The sequence below is a fragment of the Papio anubis genome, chromosome 1, assembly GCF_008728515.1.
Source record: "Papio anubis isolate 15944 chromosome 1, Panubis1.0, whole genome shotgun sequence".
NCBI classification, from domain to species: Eukaryota; Metazoa; Chordata; class Mammalia; order Primates; family Cercopithecidae; genus Papio; species Papio anubis.
In genome coordinates, this window is record NC_044976.1 from 184362562 (window position 1) to 184377114 (window position 14553).

At 41.6% G+C, this 14553-nt stretch overlaps 1 long non-coding RNA gene across 4 annotated transcripts in view; it reads left to right on the top strand.

Annotated features, from left to right (window-relative positions):
• The window catches only part of LOC101020856, a 199409-nt gene that overhangs the window by 14664 nt on the left and 170192 nt on the right, over positions 1-14553 (top strand). For all 4 annotated transcript variants that reach the window (XR_004179813.1, XR_002518781.2, XR_001897857.3 and 1 more), the window contains exons 2-3: positions 9201-9442; positions 11665-11721. This is a non-coding gene — a long non-coding RNA (uncharacterized LOC101020856). The remainder of the gene's footprint in view (positions 1-9200; positions 9443-11664; positions 11722-14553) is intronic.

The following is a 14553-nucleotide window of genomic DNA, read 5'->3' on the forward strand; positions in this document are numbered from 1 at the left end:
TAAACATTTTAGCTATTTCACAGGGTTGCTATGACTATAAAATGTAATTATAGATCTTAAATCACTTGTATATAAATATATGTCATCCACTACCAGAATAAAATCTTAATTTCTTTTATCTTATTAGAAGTAAAGATTAAATGATTTTTCCCTTTGATGTAAAAAATGTGTATGATTTGGAAGCCAACCATGCTCTTTGCCTGAGGCTAGGTTTGATGGGGCTCGTGAGGACCCAGAGCTCAAATGTAAACCATCAAACCCTTTTGCTTGTACAGTGTCCTGTACATAGAGAGTGCTTGATATATATTGTGGACTAGATTTATTTTATCTAGATTGGTTTGGGTATAATTAGCATTTTTAGTGACTGTGATGACATGGACCAAAACATCTGGGTGACTTTTCTTATAGCATCTTCATTTCAATTGGATCACAGATAAATATGTAAACAGGCTCTCACATTCAGAACAAGGACTAAGAGTGATGGACAATTCCCACTAGGCTTCCATAATGATTAACAACACAAAAATGTGCTGGAATCTCTATTGTGTTCAGTGACTCTGTAGAGCAAGTAATGAGGCAGTATTCAAAAAACTCTGAATTTGGTAGAAATAATAGCAGGCTTTTCATGAAGAAAAATGAATGTATTCGGGGTCATCTCTTCTTGCCAAAAATGAGAAGAGGGGATCTTTAACCATGAGAAAAAAGATACAAAGTCATTGAAATAACAAACTCTGGCATCAGAAAAATTACCACAAATTGCTTGACTTTGGAAAAGCTTTCTTTCTTTTTTTTTTTTTTAAAAACACCACCACCACCACCACCACCACCACCTCTCTCAGTCTTGCTTCTCCCATTTGTAAAATGAATGTAAAATACCAAGGATATCAAAATATCCTTGCTGAGGATCTATATTATTATGCTTGGTGTCACGCACAGTGCCTGGCATAGAGAAGCTGCTCAACAATTATTATTAACGAAAACAATAATCTGCCTACAATTTGACATCCTTTCCTCAGAGTGTAGAGGATACACTCTGATGAGGATAGATTATACTATGCTGAAGTAACAAATAAACCCTGAATTATTTGTGGCTGTACATGACAAAGGTTTATTCATTGCCCATGTCATAGTCTAACATGGACTAGGTGGCTGTCCTTTAGGAGGTGACTCAGGGATCTGACATTCTTCCATCTTGTCGTTAATGCCAGCTGAGATGAATGGCTTCAAAGGAAAGAGAAGAAAGGGCTGGAAGATGCTGGCATGATGCTTCTAAGGGCCAGGACTAGAAGGGAGTCATATCTTTTCCATCTGCCTTTCATTGGTCAAAACTTAGTTGCATGGCTTCTGACTTAACTGCAAAAGAGGCTGAAATATTTAGCTTTCCTCAGGAAAATAAAAATGATATTTCTCTGCCACACATGACAGGTGAGACTTGTCAGTCCTAAGAAAATGGATTGTTAAAATAATTCTTTTTTATCTTTGATAGTTCTTTTTTTTTTAAATTTAGATTCAAGGGGTACATGTGTAGGTTTGTTACATGAGTATTTCGTGTGATGCTGGGTTTGGGCTTTTATCAAACCCATCACCCAAATACTGAACATAGTACCTGATAGGTAGTTTTTCAACCCTTGTCCCCCTTCCCCCGTCCTCTCTTTTGGAATACCTTGTGTCTATTGTTTCCATCTTTATGTCCATGTGTACTCAATATTTAGCTCACACTTCTAAGTGAGAAAACGCAGTATTTGCCTTTCTGTTTCTGTGTTAATTTGTTTAGGATAATGGCCCCCAGCTGTGTCCATGTTATTGTAAGGACATAATTTCATTCTTGTTATGGCTGTGTAGTATTTCATGGTGTGTATATACCACATTTTCTTGATCCCATCCATAATTGACGGGCATTTAGGTTGATTCCAAACCTTTGCTATTGTGAATAGTGCTGTGATTAACGTGTGAGTTCAGGTGTCTTTTTGATAGAATGCTTTATCTTCCTTTGGGTATATACCTAGTAATGGGATTTCTGGGTTGAATGGTAATTCTATTTTTAGTTCTTTGAGAAATTCTCCAATTATTTTATATTATAGCATGTCAGGACCTTTGTTCGTAAATCTCTCAGCCCTTGGAAAATATCAAGTATGTTCTAGTCTGTCATAAGTGGTGAAGTTTAAGGGGGCTGAGCCTTGAGCCTCTTTCTGCCCCTGCTCTGGACAAGCAGTGGTAGAGGAAGAAGTAAAGGTTATTGGCCTTGAGGATGGGGGATGTGTGACGAGTAGTTGTTTGGCTGCAGGGACCTTCAGGAAGAGCAGTAATGTAAATCTGCTTTGCGCTTTAGTAGATGAAGCAAGAAGCCCATATGATCCTCAGAGATTAGGGAAAAAAATGTCTCAGTGATCTGACGTTATTATGGCAGGTAAAGGAAGGAAAGCTGTTGGCTCCCTTGTTGAGAATGAACCTGTAAAGACCAGGTGCCATCAGAGTCATGACTAGGAATAAAATATCAGAAAACAGTGATTAGAAAACCCAGGAAGAGCCTTCAACTTGGAAAAAAATAGTTTTGTTTTGTACATTTTGAAAAAAATATGTTGGCCCCAACTATCTTTTATAACTTTTTTTTGTTTTGTTTTTTACTACCAATAACATTTACATTTGAGCTATTACTAATGTAGTACCTAGATTTTATGTTTGGCCGTTCATCAATGATATATTTTTGTATAAAATGCATGGAAAATTTGGGCCCTAAACTCATAAGCCTTGCTCACTTCTAACTATGTGTTTATACTGAGTCTCTTTCTTAAACTCCTTAACTATTTAAATCCTTTCTGTCTTAAGCCTCTAACTCAAGTTAAGATGTCCCTGACAAATATATATCTTTATATGTTCAGAGAAAAGAAGGTTGTACTCATTGTTGACAGTGGGTGTGAGGATCCTGGATAGTGCCTTGATAAAAAGCAAACCAAAGGCTCTGAAGCCAGACTTCCAAGTTTAAACCCAGCTCCAACACTTGGTGGATGAGCTACTTAACTTCTCTGTGCCTCAATTTCCTCGTCTGGAAAATGGAGGTCATAACATTAGCCTGCCTCAAAGAGTTAGTTAAAGATGAAATGAATTAATGCAAAGAAAGCACATAGAATGGAGTGGGGCACATACCAAGCACTACCTCTTCCATGAAGCCTTCCTTGATGATTTTTTCTATAGAGCCTATAGCTAATAAACTGTAACAGCACATATTTTCCACAGGACATTACTGGATGTTTAATCATATATCACCTTGAAACATTTATTGGTTTGTTTCATGTTATTATTTATTGAGCTTCCATTGTGATCATGTCTGGACTCTGTACCCTGAGGCCCAGTGCAAAGCAAATAACAGATGGTCCATAAATGCATATCATGTTGAATACACGCCATGGCCCACACAAGTTAGGGGTAGAGGCTGAGTAAGAAATGAAAGCATGCCCCAAACAGTTGCCTTTGTAAGAATTCAGATTTGGGGATATAATATTGGGGGCATCTCTGCTGGCTCTTTTCTGCATCATTAAGAGAGAGATATTATTCATAGATGCACCATCCTTCTTTCTTTTGGTAAGTGAAGTGGCAGAGAATTAAGCTGGAATCCAAACAACTCCAGACACACCCATTGGCCTCTCTTCTATTGGGAGAATGAATCATGCTTGCCTACTTTGTGAGTTTAAGAAAAAATGTTCTTACTATAGACAATTTTTTCTGTGATGGTTTTTATTATTGTTCTTGGGATAGCAGTAAATATAAATAGATCTTCACTCTCAGAGGAAATAGAGTTTCCTGAGGAAACCTAAAGACTGGACAGAGAGAACTTGTAGGGCAGACTGTTAGTATACCAAACTAACAGTCCAATGTCTGTGGTACCCACTAGGTTTTAAATGCTGTAGGTGACCTGGTGTCATCTCAGTGTAATCTCACAAACTCATACTCTCCAGAGCAGCAGCTTCCTTTAGACCCTGATCAACACCAGAGGGAACAACTTGACCAGTCATCTGCAAATTCAGATTTATTTACTTTCACTTTGAATAAAAACACAGTCAGCATCTTCTATGTGCCAGGTTGATAGGGCTAGGCTTTGTGCTCCCACCCAAATCTCATCTTGAGTTATAATCCCCATAATCCCCACGTGTCAAGGGAGAGACCAGATGGAGGTAATTGGATCATGGGGGTGGTTTCCCCATGCTGTTCTCAAGATAGTGAGTTATCACAAGATCTGATGGTTTCATAAGTGGTAGCTCCCCCTGTGTTCATTCCTCTTGCTTTCACCTTTGAAGATGGTGCCTTGCTTCCCCTTCACCTTCTGCCATAATCGTAAGTTTCCTGAGGCCTCCCCAGCCATATTGTACTGTGAGTTGATTAAACCTCTTTCCTTTATAAATTACTCAGTCTCAGGCAGTTCTTTATAGCAGTGTGAAAATGGACTAATACACAGGTACTGGGGGGAGAGAGTTAATTTGAGCCCTAGTGAAAAGGTGCTATCAGAAAAAATTAGGCCGGGCGTGGTGGCTCAAGCCTGTAATCCCAGCACTTTGGGAGGCCCAGACGGGCGGATCACGAGGTCAGGAGATCGAGACCATCCTGGCTAACATGGTAAAACCCCGTCTCTACTAAAAAATACAAAAAAAAACCTTTTTTTGTATTTTTTTTTGCCGGGCTCTTGTAGTCCCGGCTACTCGGGAGGCTGAGGCAGGAGAATGGCGTAAACCCGGGAGGCGGAGCTTGCAGTGAGCTGAGATCCGGCCACTGCACTCCAGCCTGGGCGACAGAGCGAGACTCCCTCTCGAAAAAATTAGTAAAATTGTAGTTTATAGAGCCACAGCTAAGACTCAGAATACCAGGGCTTTAGATTTTACTTGCTGGGTATTTTGAGCTATCATTTTTTGAACACTTACTATGCATCAGACACTATGCTAAATTTTTGCATGTATTATCTCATTTAATCTGTATAATACTTCTATTCCCTTCACTTATTCATTCAACAAATAGGCATTGAGCAACTACTATGTGCCTGGTAACATTCTAGGCCTTAAGAATACGACAATTTATATCATGGACAACATTCCACTTTATCTGGATTTTATAACTTGGCAACTGAGAAAGCTAATAAGTGAAACAAATATGTAAAACAGTCAGCATGTTAGATGATAAGGTATAAAGGAAAATATATGGCAGAGGAGGTGGCCAGGGTGGTTGGAAAGCCTCAGAGAAAAGGTGAACTTTGAGTAAATGCCTAGAGGAGGTAAAGGAATGGGCCATCTGAGTATCTGAGGAAAGAGCATCACAGAGAAAGTTAAAAGTGCAAAGCTCTGGAGAACAGCAAGGAGACCATCATATGGCTATATTGGAAAGAGTCGAGAGCACAGTTCAGGGAGGCAACATCATGAAGGCCTTGTATGCCACTGTAAAGAAGCTGGCTTTTACAGTGGGTGAGATGGGAAGACGTTAGAGGGTTTGAGCAGAAAGAAGACATGATCTGACTCACTCTGGCTAGCGACTTCACTACAGCAGGCTGTGCAGAGTCAGGAAATGAATGCAATTATCTGCATAAGAGATGATTGTGGCTTAGTCTGGTGTCCTAGTGTGTCCAGAATTGGTGGGTTCCTGGTCTCGCTGACTTCAAGAACGAAGCAGTGGACCCTCGCGATGAGTGTTACAGTTCTTAAAGATGCTGTGTCCGGAGTTTGTTCCTTCAGACGTTCAGATTTGTTTGGAGCGTTTTCCTTCGGGTGGGTTTGTGGTCTCGCTGACAGGAGGGAACCTGCAGACCTTCATGGTGAGTGTTACAGCTCTTAAAGGCCACGTGGACCCGAAGAGTGAGCAGCAGCCAGATTTATTGTGAAGAGTGAAAGAATAAAACTTCCATGCTACAGAGAGGGACCCAAGCAGGTCCCCGCTGGCTAGCTCCCGCAGCCTGCATTTCTTCTTTTATCTGGCCCCACCCACATCCTGCTGATTGGTCCATTTTACACAGAGCTGATTGGTCTATTTTACAGAGAGCTGATTGGTCCATTTTGACAGAGTGCTGATTGGTGTATTTACAAACCCTGAGCTAGACACAGTGCTGATTGGTGCGTTTACAATCCCTTAGCTAGACATAAAAGTTCCCCAAGTCCCCACCACACTCAGGAGCCCACCTGGCTAGTGTATCCTGCACAGGTGGAGCTGCCTGCCAGTCCCGAGCTGGGCCTGCACTCCTCAGCCCTTGGGGGGGTCTATGGTACCAGGTGCCATGGAGCAGGGGTAGGCGCCCATCCGGGAGGCTCGGGCCGCGCAGGAGCCCACCGCGGGGTGGGGGTGGGGCATGGTAGGCTGCGGGTCCGGAGCCCTTCACTGCAGGGAGGCAGCTGAGGCCCGGTGAGAACTTGAGCAGAGCCGGCGGGCCGGCACTGCTGGGGGACCCAGTGCACCCACTGCAACTGCTGACCCGGTGCTAAGCCCCTCACTGCCCTGGGCCGGCAGCGCAGGCCGGCTGCTCCGAGTGCGGGGGTCCGCCTAGCCCACGCCCACCTGTGAGCGAGGCGCGCAGCCCCAGTTCCCGCCCGTGCCTCTCCCTCCACACCTCCCCGCAAGCAGAGGGAGCCGGCTCCAACCTCGGCCAGTACAGAGAGGGGCTCCCACAGTGCAGTGGTGGACTGAAGGGCTCCTCAAGCACCCCCAGAGTGGACGCCCAGGCGGCGCCCAGAGCAAGGGCTGCTAGCACATTGTCACCTCTCACTAGCAGTGGACTTGGTAAAAATAGGCTGAGTTTAGGGTATATTTTACAGGTAGAGTCAAAAGGATTTCCTGGCAGATTGGATATAGGGTATAAGACAAGGATGATAATAAGGCTGTAAGTGTAATCCGTTGGAAGAATGGAGGTGCCAGTGAACAAGATAAGTAATAGGGTGGAGGAGCAGATTTAAGGGAAAAGATGAGTAGCTGCATTCTAAATATATTCACTTTTAGATACTGGTGAGTTACCCAGTTGTAGATGTGGAGTGGGGAATGTGCAAATACGAAGTTAAGGGAAGAAGTTCTCATTAGAAATACAAATTTTAGCATCATCAACATATGGATAGTTCCTTGTCAATCTAGAGGTCGTGATTTACATAAATAATTGTTGATGTATTTTATTGGCTGTTGGTAAATACACATATACACACACATACTCTTTTTGTACTTCTAAGGGAAACTGAGGCAGAGAGTTCTCCCAAATTGCCCTAAGGCATGTGTTTAGTACAAGGGAGATCAAGAATGCAAGCAAATATTAGCTTCTATGTCATCTCTCACCCTCTTGAATCTACCAGTTTGTTTTCTTCTCTGCCAATCAAAGAGCTTGAAGCCATACATTAAGGAAGACAGTTTGCTTTCATGAGATCCTGAAAGCAGCAGTTTCCTTGTCAATCTAGAGTGCCTGATTTACATAACTAATTGTTGATATATTTTATTGGCTGCAGGTAAATATACACAAGCACATGTACACACACATTCACTGGATTTTCTAAATCCTGCTTTTTCTCTTACAGCTTGGGTGAATCTGTCCAGGGTAATGACATGGATAGTGTTTAAAGCCATGAGCCTGGATCACCAAGGGAGATAAGGAAATTAAGACTTAAAGCAGTTAAACACCTCATCCAAGATTATATAGTGAGTCAGTAATAGAGCAGGATCTCAAATCCTGATCCATCTGACCACAAACCTGTGTTCTCCACCAGTATAGTATCCTGAGTATCCTGCCTTCTTTGATGGCTGATAGTGAATAAGTTTCCTGGATTTTACTGATTGGAGGGTGGGGGCTGATGACAGAAGAGAATGATCTGCTGTAGTCTGGAGAAATACAACATTGATAAGCCAAAAATATTTCTGCTCATTCTACAACTCTCTGGAGAGCATTGGCAATATGTCTTGCATTTTTAAAGTACTTACAGTAGATTGCATTAACAACTCTAGCTCTTAACCCCTTCCTACATCCATGTCCTTTACCATAGAATATTTCAGTTTCATTCACTGCAGATTCCCCAGTGACTTATTTAGGCCAGTGGAATGCTAGCGTGCATGATGTGAGCAAGGGACTGAGAAGCTCTTGAGTGACTGAATTTGCTCTCTTGTACTTTTTCATTTATCAACGGACAAAGATGTCTTGGCTAGCCTACTGATTCCAGAAGGAGGATGAGCAACATGTGGACTAGAGCTGATTTGTCCCATTGAGTCCTATCTAGATCAGTTGATCCCATTATGACCATCAGACGTATGAATGAATCCAGCTGAGATCATGTGAGCTGCCCACCAAATCGAGTCAAGCTCAGCCTGGATCAACCCAACCCACAGATCAGTAAATATAGGCTATTGTCTTAACCTGCAGAGTTTTGAAGGTGATTTGTTATGCAGCCATACTTTGTTTAGCAATAGCTAACTGACACAGCATGTTGCAAAGCACTTCCATGAACATTGCATCCTGTGAACCTCATAGTAATTTTATGAGATAGAAGTTTTTACTCTCTTTATACTTCTAAGGGAAACTGAGGCTCAGAGATTTCTCCTGAATTGCCTTAAGGCATGTATTTAGTACACGGGAGATCAAGAATGCAAGCAAAAATTAGCTTCTATGTCATCTCTCACCCTCTTGGACCAACCACTTTGGTTTCTTCTCTGCCAATCAAAGAACTTGAAGCCAGATACCTAGGAAGAGTTTGCTTTCATGAGATCCTGAAAGCAGCAGTTTCCTTGTCAATCTAGAGCTCCTGATTTACATAACGAATTCTTGATGTATTTTTATTGGCTGTTAGTAAATACACACAAGCACATGTATACATACTCACTTGATCTAAATCCTGCTTTTCTCTTGCAGCTTGGGTGAATCTGTTCAGGGTAATAACAGGGTTTAGGAGGCATTTTGACTCTAACCTTAAGGAGGAACCACCCAATGCTTGAAAGTCTGTGATTGAAAACTTACTCTCAGCTTCCCATAACCTTTTCTTCTACCCATCCCACATACTTTGTATCAAAGTCCAAAGACATTTCTGTTTCCCAGAGCAGCTCTCTTAAGAGCATGCTGAATTTCAAGAAGAAACTTAAGTGAAAGGGGTGTGTCCACTTTATGATCCACTGCCTCTGAGAATTAAAGCCATCTTTGAATTTCCTGCCAAGGAAGAAGTGGCTAAATTGTTGCCTAAGGCAGCCTTTATTTTTATTGGTGTTCACAGGATGCTCCAAATCATAATACAATCCATCCATGACTTCAGACAGATGAAAACAGTTCCTTCTAAAAACAGAGGCTGATGTTTTTAAAAGACAATAAGAGAAGAATGTGAGGTCCCCATGGCTGCAGTAGAAGGTGCTGGATGAGAGGAGCATCTCCAGAGCACGGAAGACAAAGCAGCCTTATCCTCACCTTTTCCACCTCAATTTCCATTTTCCTTCAAGGCAAAACTCCCACTTCTGGCAGGTGAGTCTCCTAGCTGCACCTTCTCCATCACAGCTGGTGTTGTCTTACTTTTGTGGTTTTGTTTATACCATTCTCCTGCCCCAGTGTCATTTCCCAGCCACCCCAATTAATGAGAACCTACTGTGTGCCAGCTGCTGTTCTAGGTGCTGTGCAAAAATAAAATAAAGGGACAAGAATCCCTCCTTGTATGCAGCTTATGTTAACTGAAAAAAGAATGACTATAAACAAGTAACATGTCTTTGGCATCAGTGGGTGTTAAGAGTTATAGAGAAAGATGACACAGAGAAGATATTAGAGAATTTTGGTTGGGGGAGGTGGATTTGCAATATTAAATAGAGTGATCAGAGCCTCAACTGAGAGGATGCCCTTTGAATAAGTACCTTAAGGGGGTGAGGGTGAGCAATGCAGATATCTCAGGGTACTCCAAGAGTGTGCGTGGTATGTTTGGAGGCTATTAAGAGGCACATGAGATTGAAACAGAGTGGATAGTGGTTAGAGGGAAGTAGTAGTAGATCAGGTAAGAGAATTAATGGAGGGCCAGGTCATCTGAGCCTTGTAGAGTACTGTATGGAATAAAATGAGAAGCCAGAGGAGTAGAATGACTTAAGTTGTAATTGGACCATCCTAACTATTGGGGCAAGCTCAAAAGCCGAGAGACTAATTAAGAGAATTACAATTATCCAGGTGGGAGATGATGGAGACTTGGACAAGGATGGTCATAATGGAGGTAGGGAGAAATAACAGATTCCATGTATATTTTGAAGGTAGAGTCCATAGAATTTTGATGAAGTATGAAAGAATAAAGAGTTAGGAATGAAGGGTTTATAGACCCACAATGTGACATCTGTCCACCTTTACGGATCAGCTTTGGCACCTCCTGTTCTGCAAAGACTTTGCTGAGCACTCCAGGAATCTCTCTGTCTCTCTTCTAGGCAAATATCACTTATGGGCCACTTAGCAAATACTTCCCTGAACTGTGTTTTCTTTTTTAATACTTCTGTGTCTAGCCTTCCCAAGAAGTCTGAAAATGGTTCATGAGCCAAAACTGTGTCCAGTACTTCTCAGTATCTCCCAAAGTTCAAGAAACTGTGTGTAGCACAATAATTATACTTATAATTTATAATTAGAATATAAATTATGTTCTAATTATTAGTTATAGGGTTGTGTGGGCTAGTATTATTACCCAGGAGGCTTGTCATTGTCATAGGGTTGATAGTGTGCATGTGTGAAGAATCCTGAATCTGGGTACAAAGGTAGTGGACCTAGGGTCGTGGAAGTACAGCGGCCAGACCAGTCTCTCAGGTGAGAGTCACAGAAAGCCTAGGCTACGTCCTACCAGAATGCACTCTGGTGTGTTTGTATAGTGCATTTAAAAAAGAAAAACACTATTCAAGACAATTTGGAGGCAAATGTAAGATTTAATTTAGAGGGAGGTGCTTCATTGCTATAGCCTTTGTGTCCCTAGTGTGCCAAGCACAGAGTCCTGAGGGTCCTAGGAGGTAGCCAGGCTCCATGGGCCATACTCACCCATGAATCTGTTAAAGGGAATGACTGTTGTCTAACTTATACTTTTAGAAAATACACACAAATGTGCCAGCACATATACATATCCTCACCTGGAACATATTTCCTTCCCCCACCACACCATTCCTCCTAGAGACATCCTTAAGTCCCAGTAGGTTTTCAGAACTTGGCGTTTGTCCAGGAATAAAGTTCAAGAAAGGAGAGCTGTCACTTTCTTGGCTGAAGCTGCCTACAAGCCTGCATTAAAAAGGTCTTCTCCTTCTTCCTCACTACCATATACTACCTACTGTGTGCTGGAGCCATGCATGAGCCTTTATTAAGCATGTGCTTTTAAGCAAGGAGCATTTGACTTCCCCTTAATTGAGGCATAATAATTAGAGCATTAGCACATTAGGAGGGTGAGACAGCATGTTTAGCTTTTGTGATTAATTATCTGAGAATTGTAATAAGTTGTTAAGACATTAATTACGCTAGCATGTTTACTGCTGTAGGTTGCACAGGCAATGCTTTGCCATGTCAAGTTGTGGTATGTCTAAAGACACAGCTGTGATGGGAGGCACAGGTGAGTCGGGTGCCATAGGTGTTCCTGTGGAGCACCACAGCCCCATCCAAGAGAGCCTGAGTCAAGAGCTGTCTCTTTTCTTCCTGGACATCTGTGGACTCAGGATGTAGAAGAATTATTTTTTCTTTTATTGTAGATTAAATGAAATGAAGACACTGAGCTCTGCAAGTACACTGCTTTTTGAATCCCAGAGGTCAGTAAAAATGTAAAACATGACAGGTCTTGGGCAAATACAGGCTTTGGGATCTTCTGTGCAGGCTACCTGATATGGTTTGGATCTGTATCCCCACCCAAATCTCATGTTGAATTATAATCCCCAGTGTTGGAGGTGGGGCCTGTTGGGAGGTTATTGAAGTATGGGGGTGGTTTCTCATGGTTTAACACCATCTGCCTTGCTGTTGTCATGGCAAGTGTGAGTTATCATGAGATCTGGTTGTTTAAAAGTGTAGCACTCCCCCCTACCTCCTCCTGCTCTGGCCATGTAAGATGTGCCCGCTTCCCTTTCACCTTCAGCCATGTTTGTAAATTTCCTGAGGCTTCCTCAGAAGCTAAGCAGATGCCAGTATCATGCTTCCTGTACAACCTGTAGAATTGTGAGCCAATTAAACTTCTTTTCTTTGTAAATTACCCAGTCTGAGATACTTGTTTAGCAGTGCTAGAATGGACTAATACGCTACCCTACAAGGGTGAGTCTTTCTGTTGTGTGGGAAGCAGACCTGCATGAAGGAAGAGGAGAGAACAGCTGGCAGGGCCTGGGCACATGAACTGGGTAGGAGCAAGGACGGAGGGTGAAGGCTCTGGACAGAAGCCTAAGGGAGTCGGCACTTCCACACTGTTTGCCATGTTGTGGGTTGTGGCCAACCATGATGAAAAGGCATAAACTGAGACTATGTGTGCAGAAAATAATGGCAGCAAACAACTGACTATAATTTAAAAAGATACATATAATTTAAAAAGATAAATAATAAAACCCGGAATAATGATGCTGTTGTTACTTGTTGTAATTAAGTGAGAAAGCAGCTTAGGGAATCTAACTGAAGGGACCATTTATTAATAATTGTTTTAGGCACTTTGTATAGACTTCCTTGGCAAGCAGTTACCTGTTCCTGCAGAGAGAGGAGGTCGCTGTGAGAAGCCCAAGAAGTGCATGGAATATGCGTTTTGCCCTCATGCTGAATAGTCATGTGTTTAAAAAAAAAATATTTGGCTTAAGCCAAATATTACCATTAGAGAATAAACTTCTGGGTTACAAAAATAAAAAACAGGTTTTATTATAAAAATTTAGTTATTCAAAAAATTTTATTGGTAAAAATTTTAGGAGTCAAATTTTTAAAAAGTTTGACGTTATGGTACGGAAGCAACAAACTCTCTACACTGCTACCCACTGGCTAGGCTGTGAGATGATTGTGTTGTACAACTACCATCCTAAAGCCATCCTCATACTCTGCTGAGTTGGGTGGCAGAGTAGGAATCAGGACCTAAAAGAAAGTAACTAAACACCAATACATTTATTCAAGATTATTTTGTTTGATGTTATAAATGCCAGATTTCCAAAAAAAATTAGCAAAGATTAGAAATACAATTTTATCCAGTCTCTGTTACTTTGCTTGAATTGTTATTTACATTGTAATAAACATTTGTGGTTGCAGAAAGGATACAGTGCCCTTCCTAAAGTTGTCTAGGTAACACACTCCTATCAACTCCCCATTAATTTTCTTATATTTTGCAATTTTAAAGTTCTAAATAAATGGTTTTGTTAATATATTTAACAACTTTCACAATCACTATTAATTTGAGTAGCATTTTACTCTTGTGATAATAAATGTATATTTTAAATGTAACTGACATAAAGCACATAAGATTTCACTCCAAGGTCCATGTGGAATACCTTTCTATATTTGAAGGTAAATAATCAGATGTTAACAGTAAATTCAAAGGACATGGCTTGTTTATATTGCTGATAGGGTTACCCTGACTAGAAAAGTTAATGGCCTAGATGATTGCACAAGTACTGATCACACCTACATCCAGGGGGCCCAGAAATTATGTTTACATGGACCTTCAGGTTTTTTTAGCCTTGCAGTGGCTACAGTTCAAACAGAATAGCAGATTTTGGCCAAGCACCAAGGTTGAAGGCTGACTTTGGTACTTCGTAATCCTGTTTATAAAAATTCAACACAGCTTCTGCATAGGGTAAGTTACCATCATCAAGAGTCAAGAGTTCAGGGCTGGTGTCCTCTGGGCAGGGTTGAGAAAGTATTGTTTAAACAAAGAGAATTCATATCCGAAACCACGCAGAGCGTTAGGTAGAACCTGGACCCAAGCTTCTCACTCTGATCATCTTGTCATATTGATAAAAGGAAAGCTTCTCCCCTCATCCTACTCTGGCTTGATGAAGGGAGCAGAGGAAGGGGATCTGTCAGCCTAACCTGGAGCTGGTGGAAGTCACGAACCTTCAGAGCCCCAAGACAGCCTATAGCTGGAGACATGTGGAGGAGTGAGGCAGAGTCTTCTTTCCTTTCATTCCCTACCTCCTCGCTCCAGAAATTTTCTTCCCTAGCTCCTTGAAAATGTTCAATTCCAGATACAGAGTGGTTCTTTCTGAGCCTGTTTACCTTGAGAGTGGTTAGGGTCTGCATTTCCAGGCTGGCTCCAGGTGAGGTTTTCTAGACGCAGAGCACCCTGCTGACCTCCAGGCGAAGACCGAATGGGCTTCAGATCCTCTGGAGCATACATTCCTTCTCAGCTCAGAGCTTTCCCCCTCGCTTTCCTATTCTTTCTGGCTGCCTTACTCTGCTCAGAGCATTAAATGTGGTAGAATTTGGTTAAATCCCACTAGACCATCACTAGAGCTCGGAAGGTGGAAGTTGTTATTAAATACATTTCGAGGCTTCTACACATATTTGAGTATAGTAAACATTAAAAATTAATGCCTCTAATAATAAAACCCAGAATAATGATGCTGTTGTTACTAATTGTAATTTATTGCAAACTAGTGGCATGTTAAGTGCTCTGAAGAACATAA